We start from the raw sequence: 13,443 nt of genomic DNA on the forward strand, positions 1-13,443 counted from the left end.
AACTCATGCTTAACCTGGAAAATTCATCTATTTATTTCTCTGCCTACCCTACCAGACCTGATGCCTCTTAAGGGCTGAGGCCATGACGTTTACCTCAGAATCATCAGCTTCCTACACAGCGCTTGGTATGTAGTAGGTGCTCAATAATTGCTTGTTGAAAACCTAGATGAATGAATGACGTTCATGCCAGCCAGCCTCCTTTACTCAAGTGAGGGCTTCTGAAAGCATGTGTGTAATCCCGAGCTATAAATTGAATTATATTTTTAAATGCGCTGGGGGACGTGCTATTTAAAGGAATTCTGATGTAAATCCTTTTTTATAAAATGAAGACATCTTGAGTAATGTGAATAATTGCTCCCTGACATATCTGTTTATAAGTTGAGATTTTTAAGGATCAGGAGACTGGTGCATTAAAAAAAAAATCATTTGACAAATATTTGCGAAGCACATAGTCTCTGCCAGGCTCTATGTTGGATGTGGGCATGACTGCCACAACTCTGGAAGACTCAACCTCCCTGGCAACACTCACTGGTATTGTCTCGGGGGCCCAGGGACCCAGCATCCACTGGCCATAAGTGGAATCCTACCTTCCCTACTTTCCGGCTGTGAGTCCCTCAGCCACTGACTTCCCCTCTCTGAACCTCAGCTACCACGTATGTGCGTGTACTAAAAGTACCCGCCTTCTAGCGGCCATGAAGATTCAAGAAGACAGTGCCTATAAACAGCTTAGAAGGCTGCCTGGCACAACACGTAGTTTCTGTTAGCACGAGAAGGCAAGGCGGAAAATGTTTACGCGGGGTGCCCACGGTGGGGAATCGGTAGCTGTTAGAGCCTCACAGATGTTGTGTGCCTTTGCCTTTTCGTACCAGCTAGGGGATCGTGCGATTCTGTGTGTCCATCAGCAAAATGCAGGCAGTGATACTCACAAGACTGTTGAATTGGAAAAAAAAAAAAGCAAGGTAAATGTTTCAGCAATAATTGAATGAATACGAACCTTCCTTGTGTGTTCAAGACACAAGATTCTTAACCTATACCTAGTCCATCACCCTGTCGGGCCCCCGACCTCCTGCTCACGGAAAAGGATTGTAGCTCAGGAGGGTGCTGTTTCCCTCCTTCCCCGGGGGTGACTTCTCCAGCCGTGCTCAGCTCTGAGACTGAGCCCGTGGTGCCCATGTCAAAGGAGTCACAGCCACGCGTACCATGTGCACGGACTAGGCATGCAGGGTAAGGTGGAGGCTTGTTAGCACTTGTCCTTACAGAAGACAGACGGCCCGAGTTGTAGACATAGGATAACCACGTCAGGTGGCGATAATGAGTTTTGCCCCCACTTTGTGGATGGGGAGACTGAGGTTCCATGTCAGAGAGCTGTTCAAAATATAGCAGAGCCACACTGATCAGCAGTGTAAGAAAACTCCAGTTTGGAAAACAGCACCGACAGGGGTTGCCTTTCTTTACAAAACCACGGCTGTCTTCGAGAAAAGTTTCGTTACAGGCCACGAGGGAGTCTACTTCCCACGGGCTGCCCCCTGAGAGCGAAGTATGGGCCTGGGGTCTGCAGAGGGGATGGGGTTTAGAAAGCCGGATAGCATCCCCCATGAGTCTCATTTCAGGGAGCTTTCCAAACAGCCCCGTTGTGCACTATAAATGGGAAAGTTATCGCCAGTCCGGTTTCGGGTCCCAGGCTGCTGGATGGACCCTACAAGATGGGGTCCCCTGAGGTCATCTGATCCAACCGTTCCCTCCAAACCCTCCCTCTGTCCCAATTTACAGATCATGGGCGACACTGACTGGGGCCATCTATTCAGTGAGATGAGACACCCAGGGCTCACACCTCGCTGGGTCTCCTTCCATCCTCATGAAGACTTGATACAATACTTGGGGTGAACCTAGGCCACGGTCATGTATTTCTCTAACGAACGCAGACAGAACGTTTATCTGTGAGTTCTAGCGCTCTCCAGACAGTAGGTCACTTCATCCTGGTCACAGCAATCCTTATAAGTAGGTACCAATATTCTCCCCATTTCACAGATGCATAACTGAGGCATGGAGTTAAGTCCTTGGTCAAGGTCATACAGAGCCAGTGAGCCACAAGCGGCCGGCTCCACGGGTCTCCATCCAAACCTCCGTGCTGTGCGGTGCACAGCTTCTCAGGCACAGAAAGAAACGCGTTCCGTTTTGACTTCCCTTTCATTTTCTTCTGACTTCATCAAAGAGAAAGTCTCGACTGGGTGTTACTCCGTCGTTAACACCTCTCCGATGCTTACTAATATTTTTTAACAAAAAGAGGGCAGGCCTTAGGCTCAGTGCCTTTCCAGAAACTGTGCTTAACGGGAAGTGTTACTGAAGTGGTTACGTCCGTGACTACATTTGTGAAACGCTACCCTTTATAAAAACAGATTCTGAGGGATTTACAGACCTCAGAAAAGTCAGGACACTCAGCAAGAACTGAAAAAAAGAGAGAGAGAGAGAGAGAGAGAGAGAGAGAGAGAGAGAGAGAGAGAGAGAGAAAGGTCTTTTGACCACCTGCCATCTTGGGCTTTTTCAATCCCATTCAGTTGAAAAAACGCTTCGACAACCAGCTTTAGAACGGCTAGCGAGAGGGATGAGACTGTGTGAACACAGTGAGGATCTGAAGCGTCATATAAATGTGATGCGTCGGGATTTTATTACTATTATTGTTGTTTTTATCGGGGAGATGATTCCTTTCTCTAACCTTCTTTTCCCTCAGACGCTTTATCCCGAAAGGGTTACAATCCCAAGAAAAGCTTTTTTCGTAAGCACAAAGAACTAATATTAGCAGATTGGGGTTTCTGTAAATATTCATTGTAATCTGTGACTTGGTGAGTCTCGTGTTCTACCCTCCTGAAAGCTGCACATTTATAACTTGTGAATTCATAAATATTTACGAATTCACACAATCATCCCTGACAAATTATTTCATCTGACAGCTCCACACAAGCTCTGCCTGGTTTCCTGAAATTCTGATCAAATCTCGCGGAAACTTCCCGGGTGACAAGCAGCGAGTGAGCACGGCTAGAATCACAACCAGATCCCGTGGACCTGAATGGGTCAGTCAGCGACATGCACACCCACCACCATGGCCCCCACCACCTGGGCGAGAGAGATTTTGTCATCTGAGGGGCCGCCAGATGTTCTCAACAACTGCACGTGTATTTATGGCAACGCGTCTTCGGAGGTGTCAGAAAAAAACACACAAAACCCAAGACGGGACCTCGTCAGGAGGAGGGACGTGAACGCACGTGGGCAGAGAGAGGTGGGGTTGGGAGCCGGACAGTCTGGGCGGGAATCCGCAGTCGGCCAGGGGCCGCCTGATCTCGAGCAGGCTTCCAATCCTTGCCAGACTCAGTTTCCTAGATTTGAATTTGGGGTGATGAGAGCAGGGACACGACAGGGCTGTGGTACTAATGACAGATGCTGCTGGCACAGCCCCCATCCAGGGTCTGTCACGTAGCTTGGGGAGTCCATACATCTTGGTTTCATTATTACCCTTGCACATAATGGTTCGAACAGCCACAATCTCTGGCATGGCCACGTTCTCAGTGATGTTCGAAGGCACGCGAAGGAGGTCCTGCTCCAAAGCCCTTTTCCTGTGTCGTCACCTACGGGTGCCCGAGAGGGACACCCTGCGGACGAAATCACGTGACTGCCACACGTGGGCTATGATCCGCCCACTGGCGTTTTCTTCCAACCGCCCCATTTGCAAGGACGAATAACTTACCTCTTTTTTCTTTTTTTTTTTTTTTTGCCCCCTCCCTCTCCGATATGATGATTGAATGGCATCCTGGTAGATGTGAGTTTACCTCCATAGCAGTGGAAATACATCCCCACCGTCACCCCGGGAGGCCGAATCCGGGTGCCTGGAGGCGTGTCTGGATGAGAAGATCCAACTTTGGTGACGGGAGCGGAGTCTGCCTTCTGCTGCTCCGTCTACACACCTTACGCAGCTCATCCATTACGGTGATTACGGGTTTTGTTTGCACTCAAGGCCAGGCACAGAGCTCCAGCTGGGGCAGTTATAAAGGCTCTGTGAGGGGCGCCTGCATGGCTCAGTGGGTTAAGCGTCTGACTCTCGTATGTCAAGATTCGTGAGTTGGAGCCCCGCCTGGGGCTCTGTGCTGACAATGTGGAGCCTGCTTGGGATCCTCTCTCCCCCTCCCCCTCTCCCCGTCCCTCCTGCACTCTATCTCTCGGAATAAATAAACTCTCTAGTATCTTCCTGCAGCACCCCACAGGCCCCGTACTTCCCTCCAGCTGCCCTGATGCCTTCTAGTTCTAGATGCCACAAACTGGAGCTCATTCCTGCCTCAGTGTTCTTGCACTACTGTTCCCTCTGCCTGGAATGCCTTTCCGTCCCGGGCTCCAGAGATCTGCCTCCTTCTTGCCATCGAGGTCTCCAGTGAACAGCCACCTCCTCAGAGAGCCCCTCCTGGCCCCCTTTCCACAGCCATCACGTTTCCCCAAATTTTCTATATAGCACTTATTAGTGATTACTGATTGTTTTTTTTTTCTCATTTGCCATCTCTCTCCCCTTACTGTGAGGTCCACCAGGGCAAGATCTCCTCTGTCACCCACAGCCCTATCCCTACTGCCTAGAGCATCATCTGACATCCGCTGGGCACTCAATACATGTTTGTTTTATGGAACAGAGGAACACAGTTACAGATAGGACACCCACACCAGATTCGAATGATGACAGGTGAACTCAACTCTACCACATCCTGGTTTTGTGATCTTGGGCAACTTAAACCCCGATGAGCCTCAATATCTCCATCTGTCAAATGGGCATAGTACTTAGACTTCTCTCCTACCGTTGTGGGATGTTAGAGGCTCCTGATGCGTAAAGGTAGACTAACCCAGTGCCCAGCATGGGGAAATTCTATGTGGCTCACGACTCTATTTGCAGTCCAAATTAATACTATGTAACGGGTAGAGTCCCCAATCTAGGGACTCGAAGCATGGGGGCTTAAGGACTCTGCATTTGTTTTAGCCTCTCTGACCTCTCCCTGCCCATCAGGCTTCCAGAACCTTCCAAGTGTACTTCCGGGGTCACGGTTTAGAGGAAACACATTTGCAAGTTAATTGCAATACCAGGGCTCCCACAGGTAGGGCGGTAGGGGTGGAGGGACATCACCACAGAGATGCCCAATGTGAACATTCCAACAGGAAGCCAACATTCCACAGGAAGACCGACCGTTGAGTTGAAGCTTCTCGCCCGAACTTTTCCAGCCGCAGACGGTCTCCTGGCGAGGCCATAGGTGTGCGCAGTCCCGAGCCGAAGTGCACAGGGGTGTGGGCGTGCATACATGCGTGCACACGCTCACACATTTCCCAGCATTACTTTTCAGCAAAAATTAAGGAACAGGAGATTCGTTTCTTCCTCAACTTCCGCCCTTTCAACATCTGCCTGTTTGGGTAAATTTGACAAGGATTATCTCTTTTGTTTTCTCTCTCCTTTATCATCTCTTTCCCTCCCAAACCCAGAAATTCCGTGAGAAGTGTTTTTAAGAGCGCTGGCTGACAAGTGTATACACGCCGTCCGCAGCCAGGGAGCAAGCAGTGCAGTCTCTAACTTGTTAGACAGGAGCTAGATTACAATCATAAATAAATGATTTGCTGTCTCCTTGCATTCAGACTTGTAGCTTTTAAAGTGTGCCTGTCATCGTGGAATCAGATTTAGTCAAATGCTGTGTTACTGCAAAATTATCCTATCCTTACCTTTTTATTCTCCTTATAATGGACAGTTAAATTGGATTTTCAAATTTGAAGTGCATATGTTTTTCAAATCCCCAGAGGCTGTCTATTTTTTCATTTCTAAAGCAACTCACTAATGTTTATCATTACCACACAGAAATATTACAATTCTTAAGGGGCGCCTTACAAAATCAGCGCAGGAGAAATGCGCTTTATCGTCTCAAAATGAAACCAATTTCTCAGCTGATTTGCAATTTATTTACATGTTAGCATTTGATTTCCGGCTGATTTATAACCCCACATGGCTCTGTCTCGGGGTTTATTTAGAAACAGACAACGGTGGTCGGGGAAGGCTGCAGAGGGCTGCATGGCGTGGGATGCCTGCTTCCCCCCCAGCAGGAGTCAGCGATGCCGGTCCTGAGTCTCGTGGCTTAGTTCCACCATTAGCAAATTCAGTGCCCCAGTATGTGCAAATACACGGGGTTCTAGGCCCCGTCACTGCATGGAGATGAGAGGCTGAACGACAGCCTTCCCCAAGGAATTGTTTTCCTCTTCTGCAGGGATCAGGGATTAGGTGAAGGAAAAAGAAGGAAAAGGTTGGGATATAGCGGGTTTGCATTTCTTAGTTCATTCACATAACTCTCATGGCTAGGGAGGTGCCTGGATTCAAAGAAGTATTGTAACTTACAACAGGAAGTTTACTGGAGTTTATGACTTCATCTGTCTGATTATCCGTCCATTGATCCATTTTTCCATTCAGCTATCCAGCTATCCCTCCATCTTTCCAACCATCCACACATCTACTTTTCCATACTTCCCACCCCCAACCCACCATCCATCCATCCATCCATCCATCCATTCATACATACATATACCCCTCCCTTCACTTATTTCCACTCAATCCATCCATTCAACATCCACCCATCCACCTATCTATCCTCCCACCATCCATCCATCCATCCATCCATCCATCCACCTGTCCCCCCATCCACCCATCCAGCTATCCATCTGTCCATCCATTTACCTGTCCATCCATCCATCCATCCATCCATCCATCCATCCAACACACAGTTACAGCCTTCAAGCTGAGTGCTAGGGGTGTAGAGATGACTAAGAAACTTACAGGATCCTCACAGACCTCATGGTTAAGTAAGGGAGACAAACACATACTCCTCAGGATCATCATGAAGCTCAGATTACTTAACGGGCATAAAAGTGTGCAATAAACTCCTAAGTCGCCTTAAAAAGCACAACCCACATGTGGAATGCTGTGATGTGTTAGAGCATGGTCTCTGGTCAGCCTGCTTCCTTCTAGCTGGGAAACCACTGGCAAACAACCTAACCTCACCAATCCTTGGCTTCCTCATCTGTAAAATAGGAAGAGGGAGTAATAACAATGATGATCCCTACTTGGCAGGGGTGTTGGAATGATTTGATGAGACAAGCCAGATAAAGTGCTTAACGTAATGTTGCGGCCACCGTACTTCACAAATGGTCTTCTCTTTCTTCTTCTTCTGCTTATGATTATGACCTCTTATTATATTACATGATTACACAGTATTGTATTTTATTATATTCAGGAGGAAAGAGTAATTATGTCTAACTGAGAGAAGATGAAGAAAGACCTTCCAGAAGAAATCACTTCTGAGTTGGGTCTATAGAAGAGGGAAGTTTTTCTCAGGTACCAGAGGGAGTGACATTTCCATCAGTGAGAATAGCACACTCAGAAGCCTTGTGATCTGAGGGTGCAGCTGGAGATTCAACAAAAGGGGAGAGATGCATGGCAGTAGCATGGGACCCTTGGGGCAGAAGGGAGGAGGTAAGTCTGTTGAAGAGACCTCAAAGCCCCTGCATATTAGGATACAGAACTCGGTGTTGTCCTGAGAATGTCAGGCAGCCATTGCAAGGGCTCAGAGATTGGCATCTTAGGGAGCTCTGCCCTGCAGAGAATAAACTTGGAGGTAGGGATCCTGGGGTGGGGCCTGGAGAGATAGCCCCCTGGGAAACAAATGAGGCAGGACCCAATGGGCTGATGCAGGGCTGTTCAGAGGGGTGGGTTCGAGAGAGGTGGGTTTTTAAGTAGAATCATCTGGGATTTGGGGACCCATTGGAGAAAAGAGGAGGGATAATGGGGGTTTCACAGAGATCTCGAGGAACACCCTATCAGAGGCAAAATCCCTGGGACTGAGATGAATTTTCCTCCTCACTTTGCTTATATCTGCCCATGCCATGCAGAGCTACTCTGAATAAATTTGCATATATTTATGCTGCAGGCAGCCAGCACTCACTCCTGTAAAAGGAACATCTCTTTCTCTCTTTCTCTCTCTCCCTCCCTTCTTCCCTCCCTTTCTCTCTGACTATGTGCACACATCCAACACAATTTCCCTTCTGGGAATAGAATGAGGAGCCAGGAACTTCCAGGGACTTCCTGAGTGAACTTGGACACATCTCTTAACTCTCCCAGCCTTGGACAGGAAAATTTTGTGTCTCTGGGGTCTCTAATTCTAGGATACCGGGAGGAGAGTGGGTTGACAGGAGACCTGGTTCCCAGTTTATAAGTTGTGTACCAATTAGGACAATGTGTTGCGAGTAACAGAAAACCTGATTCAAATGACCTTAGAAATGAAGAGTCCAGAGAAAAGTGAGAGGCTTCAGCTATTAAGTAAAGCTTGGTCCAGGAGCTCAGTGATGTCACTCATTAAGACCACTATTATTTTCTCTCTCTCATCTGTCTCTCATGGTGCCAGTTTCACTCCAACTCTGGTTTCTGCAGATCTCTTTGTAGAGCTCACAAGCAGATGCTATTATGTTTCTCGCCCAGCAAGAGGAAAGCCCTGAGATCCACTGATTGGACGGCTCGGTTCCTACGCCCACTTCTGAGCCAATCTCTGTGCTCAGAGGGAAGGAGCATTCTGATAGGTCCTCCTGAGTCACATGCTCATGAGTCTCCTCATGGAAGCCTATGCCTCCCAGAGCAGAAACCAGGGATTTCTGGGAAAGGAGGATTCTGGGACAGAATCAGCTCGTGTCCCAGGACATGTGCCACTGGGGAAAACTTTCTACGTTCTTTATTTCCCAAGGAAGGAGGAGATAACTTCAAAAACAGACATAGTCTCTGGCTGATTATCCATAAACTGAATGGGAAGAGTCAAACAATAGGGCTTTCCTCGGGAGCTTTACGTGTGCAATGGCTTGCCTCAAGGCCAAATGCCTGTAAGAAAGTAAAAGGAGTCATTGTCCCTCCCAGGGATCTAGACTTTGTAGTGTCCACTTAGTGGTCTGGGTCGGACCCCTACTTACCCCCTATTGACCACTAGTATCAGCTATGAGTGAGGGGCTCACAGATGGCCATGGGTGAGTGGGATTCAATGTTGGACATGTTAGCACAGGTCAGGTTGTGCTGCAGTAACAAATAATCCTCGGTCAGCGACCTGACAAAGTGAATGCTTGCTTCTTATTCTCGCGAAGTTTGTGGTGAGTTTGGATGAGTCTCCAGGGCAGCTGTCCTTGGCATGGCAGGTCAGCCACCCCGGAGGCTTTCATCTCATGGCACCTCCGTCACACACATGTTTCCACAGTGGGGACAGAAAGAAAGAATGGAGGACCAGGCTCTGGCTCTTCATTTCTTCTTCCTGGAAGTGATGCACTCCATCTGCTTATGTGCAATTGCCTGACTTCAGTAACCTTCCCAGGGTTCCTGAGGACAGGTGAATTAGAAATACTGGGGAGAAGTAAATGTATCTGTCCCTGAAAAGGGGGACGGTTGGGACCTCACTCAGACTCACCTTCAGTGTGCCTTCCATTCATCCCAAGGGCGAGAAGAAGAAACCGTCCGTTGTTATCTGCTCTCCACCAGGTGCTCTGGATTAAGGGATGAGCTGCCTTCTAGCAGTTCACATTCAACTTGGGGAGACAGGGCCAATCGTTGTGTTTTTCTTTAAGGAGAGACAGAGAAAAGTAATTTTAGAACCTCCTTCCTGAGCTTATTGTGAGGATAAAAAAGGATACGAAGCATATGACATCCTTGGCACATCGCCCAGCCAAAGAGTTCTACAAATAAGAATTATTATTGCCATTTTACAGATGAGGCAATTGAGGCTCATGGTGGTGGAGGGACTCTCAAGGTCACTCAGTGACGGTCACGCAGCGATTGGTTCACTGTAGAGTCTTCTGTTAGTAATCTTGCCCTTGACCTAATTCACATTCTGCCCGAATGAGAGACCTCTGTCTCCCTCTTACCCTGCTCATTCAAAACCCACTGAGGGTTTTCTGACCAGCTTTGGGCACCAAGGTCCTCTAATTAACACAGAGGGATGCTGACCCTGGTGGGCCCCAAAGTGAGATCCTCTGCCATTTGCTTGCATTTTTATCCATATTTATATCCTTCTGTAACTCCCAAGTCCCTCCTGCAGACAGCCAGGGTTTGATGGTGGCATCTGTCGTTTCGAGAAGGGAGATGTGTTCTCCCATTTCCTGACCGAGAATGTCTTGGGAGTCCATTCATGGAACTAAGATACCCACATTTTAAGATGGCACACTCTTCCTTTCTAAGATTCCATTATTTCTTGGCCCTGGGGCTTTGGCTTCAACTTCTGAGACTCTATCCCAGTGCCGTCCAAGAGAACTTTCCGCAACTATGGGAATATTCTACACGAGTGTCGACCGGTATGATAGCATGGTAACCAGTCGCTCCATGTGGCTACTGAGCATTGAAATGTGGCTAGCTTTGAGGAGGAACTGAATTTCCATGGTATTTAACTACAATTAATTTGAATCCAAATAGTCACATGTAACTGGTGGCCGCTTCCTGGGAACCAGAAGTCTTACTCATTCCAAAACTCTTATTCTGATTTTCCTTAGTGGTTTGGTTCTTACTTGCCCTCAGGAAACACAACTGAAGAAGTTCTGGGCAGCAGTTTGGGTCACTTAGTCTGGAATCTAGTAAAAGAAACATAAATACTACATATATCGGTCAGGCTAGAAGATATGACACTACAGTAACAAGAAACCACCCACTCCCCGTGGCTTGAAGCAGCAAGGTGTGTTTCTTACTCATGCCACATATTCGTCTCAACTTGGCGAGAAGATCTGCTCATCATTGTCATTTCAGTACCCAGGTTGATGGACAGTTGCCTGTCTGAATGCCAGAAGGAAAAGGGAGCTGTGTAGGGTCCTGTATTAGTTAGCAGATTGACCCCAGAATTGACATCTTCCAGTTCTGTCCCCCATTCATCGGCCAGAATTATTCATGTGTCTCTATCCCAACTCAGGTAGGCATAAAGTGCAGCCCTACGTGTTCAGGAAGGGAGGATAGCAAGCCAAAAATTTCGAGTCATCTGCACTAATGAGGACATAGTATGCAAGGTCAATTTTGAGACACAAGTAGAAGGAAAGGGCCAAGTCTGGAGAAGAAATAGCCAAGAATGCTTTCAAGAGCACTGCATTGGGAGTTCAGACCAGAGACCCAAGTCCTGGGCTTGTCCCTTATTAATTCTGCGATCCCCAGTCTGCACCCTGCATTGCCCTCGGTTTCTTAGGTCTGCACTTTGAATGTATATACAGCACTGTAAGAGTTACTGGGATTTTTTTATATTTACTATCCTTCCCTATTCCTGATGGAAACAAGACCCTGGATCCCTGTAGTCGGGACTACTATTGGCCATCCATGTCTATTCACCTCTTCTTTTTACCTAGAGAACATTTATTGTACAAGAGGTGAGTAATAACTTACCCCACTCCCCCCCCCCCAAAAAAAAACCCAACTCTACATTTTCCAAGCTTATCTGCATATGGGATGGCCATGTGACAACTTCTGTCCAATAACTTGTAAGTGGAAGTGATTGCTGGGTGTGTTTTCAGGAAAGCTCCTGTTGTAAAGTGGAGTCTGCATCCCTGGTCTCCCTTTCTTTTAGTCTGGGTGGAGGGTATGATGGCTGCAACTCCAGCAGCCATTTTGAGAGCATGAGGATACACACTGTAAGGATGACACCACGCCAGCCAGAAAAGGCCTGGATCTCTGACAACATCATGGAGCTGCCACCTTTCTGACTTCTTTCAGAAGCGGGATAAGTAATCCCCCATCATGTTTAAGCCATGTCTAGTTGATAGGAGGAGATATTCACCACTACGCTAATGAGGAGGACATGGCTGTATTTGGATTTTTGATTCCATGTGAGCAATCCCTGATTGATATAATATTGCAGGAATAGATTGCTTTCATGGTGACCAAGAAACAGCTGTCTTCAGGGGGTGATAAGGAGAACACAGGCCCGGGAACCACACGGACGCGAGTTTCCATTCTGCTGCTCACCAGCTGTGTGACCTCAGGCAGAAAATCAGCCTCTCTGAGCTCAGGTCTCCTCATTTGTGACCTGGGGATGATAATGAAACACACCCTCCCAACATACACGTGGGGTGTCACATCCCCATTTAATTCCTCAAGAAGCCCCAGGAGGGGGTGTTTTCTCATCCACACTTTACAGATAAGGTAACTAAAACAGTGAAGCATGTATCGAATAATTACTAGGAACACATGTTGAATGTATATGCCTCAGGACCCGAGCAGTCCCTAAGTAGCAGCCATTTTCCACACCATCCACATGGGTTTTAGAACATCGGCCTATTACCTGGTCACCAGAGTCATTATTGACTTCGTGTGTTTAACTTAATTTTAGCTACCACCACTTTTTAACACTATATTCTCATTCTAAGCAATAAAATATGCCTGGAACCACAACAGACATGCGCGTGTGCGCACACACACACACACACACACACACATCTCCATAAGAACATATGGCACTACCTACCAGAACTAAACACATATTTATGCTATATGTTTCTATGCTGTACTTTGGCCCAGTGATTCAAGTCCTGGGTACCCAAACTATAGGGAAAAAACATGCTTGGAACCACCAAAAGACACAAGATTATTTTATAGCAGCTCTTTATTTGGACAACTCAAATGCCCATCCGTAGTGCAATGGATACATAAGTTGTGATATCGCCATGCAGCGGAATACTACTCAGCAACAAAAAAGTACACGTTACTGTCTCATAGCCCAACATAATGAAGACGTAATGTTAAGTGAACTGTTGACACCAAGGAATATGTCCTGGCTAAGTCTTATCTGACGAGGTTTGGAGATGAGAGACAAGTGACAGAATTCAGGATAATGGTTATATCAGGGCAGGTATCGGGACAGGAACGGGCGCAAGGGAGCCTCCCGGGGATCTAGAAATGGGCCATATCTTGACCTGGGAGGTGGACATGTGCTTGCAGAACTTAAGTGAGTTGTTTACTTCTTGTCGGTGCACTTTGCTATAATTCAGTTACGCCTCAATAAAAAAAAGTCTATTAAATTTTTAAATGTTTATTTATTTTGAGAGCGCGCGAGAGGAAGAATCCCAAGCAGGCTCTGCATTGCCAATGCAGAGCCCAACATGGGGCCTGAACTCATGAATCGTGAGATCATGACCTGAGCCAAAATCAAGATTTGGATACTTACCCAACTGAGGCACCCAGGTGCCCATAAGATTTTTTTTTAAAGGATCAAGAGAGTCACAGGGCCGTGTGCAATCATCCTGCACTCTGGGAAGCAGAGTGTTCCACACAGGGCTGGGCACGCAGGATGCTCTTGGTAAATGCCAATCGAATGGGACACGTCGTGGCCACCGGGACCCATACCCTGCAGGAGAGCCGTCCAGTTCTGCACCCTGGCCCTGGTCGTC

This window comes from Felis catus, chromosome D3 (assembly GCF_018350175.1).
Source record: "Felis catus isolate Fca126 chromosome D3, F.catus_Fca126_mat1.0, whole genome shotgun sequence".
Taxonomy (NCBI): Eukaryota; Metazoa; Chordata; class Mammalia; order Carnivora; family Felidae; genus Felis; species Felis catus.